The sequence below is a fragment of the Oryctolagus cuniculus genome, chromosome 3 (genome assembly GCF_964237555.1).
Source record: "Oryctolagus cuniculus chromosome 3, mOryCun1.1, whole genome shotgun sequence".
In the NCBI taxonomy this organism is placed as follows: Eukaryota; Metazoa; Chordata; class Mammalia; order Lagomorpha; family Leporidae; genus Oryctolagus; species Oryctolagus cuniculus.
Window position 1 is genome coordinate 124,498,026 of NC_091434.1, and position 1,536 is coordinate 124,499,561.

Genomic DNA, 1,536 nt, shown 5'->3' on the forward strand with positions numbered 1-1,536 from the left:
AAGTGCTTGGGCCCTGCACCCCATGGGAGACCAGAAAAAGCACCTTGCTCCTGGCTTCGGATCAGTGCGGTGCACCGGCACCAGCCGTGGTGGCCATTGGAGGTTGAACCAATGGCAAAGGAAGACCTTTCTCTCTATCTCTCTCTCTCACTATCCACTCTGCCTGTCAAAAAAAAAAAAAAATCATTTTCAGTTAAAAACTGGGATGAGCTGTGCTTCCCTCCTTAAAAATGTTTCTAGAGCTACTAAAAAAACTTGCATTACAAACTAGTTGATAAAAATGTTCCTCTGGATTGTACAAGAAGGGAGACACATGGTGTATGATATTAATCAGAATTGGCTTCTTTCTCTCCTGCTTCATCAGAGCTGGACTCTCCTCATTTTTAGTTTCTCCATTTTCTGCAGGCAAATCTTTAGCTTCTGATGACTTACCTTTCCCTGCACTCTTCTTAGGTTTTGCTTTCACATTCACTGGGGCCAGCTTAGCCGACAACCATGATGACTTCCTCCAGGGCTCCTCCTTTGCCAACCCTTCGACAGAGCTGACCTTCCTCTTGGGCATATTGGCGGCAGGGAGGACGTCTGCCAGGTGCCTGCTGGTGCCTTTGCAAAGCTGGGCTGCCTGGCCTCTGCCACTCCTCCAGCTGCTCGAGCTGCTTGGAACAACGCTCTATTGTTTTAAAGGCTAATTTTAACAGGACATATTGAAGAATGTACTCACGGCTCCCACTTCCAAAAAGAGACATGATGGGAATAACGTCTATGTCTGACAGTTAGTGGAACCCTTGCTGATAGGAGATGCTAATGGAAATGGAGGCATCATGACAAAATAGGCTGTACAAGGCTTTGAGATACATACCACATCACTAACCTAGAAATGCCATGGAATCTGTTTTTAGCCTACAGGCTGGTCTCCTGGTTTGAGACCACTGTTTGTGAACAAAGAAGCATAGAAGGTTGCACATGATGGCTATAAAACCCCATAGCTCCAGGCAAAAACACAACTGACAACCAATAGGAGGATGCCATTTATGTGAATCCTTGTTATTTTACTTCTAAAATTTCTTGGGTTCTTCCCAAAGTTAATATTGTACTTCTAAATGCAATTGATAAAATCCAGAAACAAGAAATATATGCATATTGAAGGCAAGAGGTAGAGGGTATGTTTGCATGAGCTTTGGCATGGGAAGATCTGTCTCTGCAACTTTAATGATCAAAGTATTAAGTAAGGGTTAATATGTAAGTATATATGTAAGTAAAATGTACTAGTTATTAAAATTTAACTGTACACTATCTTTATGATTATTTGTCAAAGATGTTCTTATGTGCATAACTTCATCCATATGCAAAATCTTAATAGGGTGCCTGGAAGGTAAGTGAGTATGTGTAAGGGAGTTGGTTGTCTAAGAGAGTGTGGAGGTATACATATAATGTCCTCCATCAATTTTCTAACAGGGGAAATATAAGTCGCAACACAATAGTCAAGGCAACATAGTGATAGAGGCAGCCAATCACATAATTGTGAAATAGGATCCA

The 1,536-nt window shown here is 41.9% G+C and overlaps 1 pseudogene; it reads right to left on the minus strand.

Annotated features, from left to right (window-relative positions):
• Positions 1-326: 326 nt before the first annotated feature.
• On the minus strand, positions 327-562 carry LOC138849112 (non-histone chromosomal protein HMG-14 pseudogene; annotated as a pseudogene).
• Positions 563-1,536: the final 974 nt, after the last annotated feature.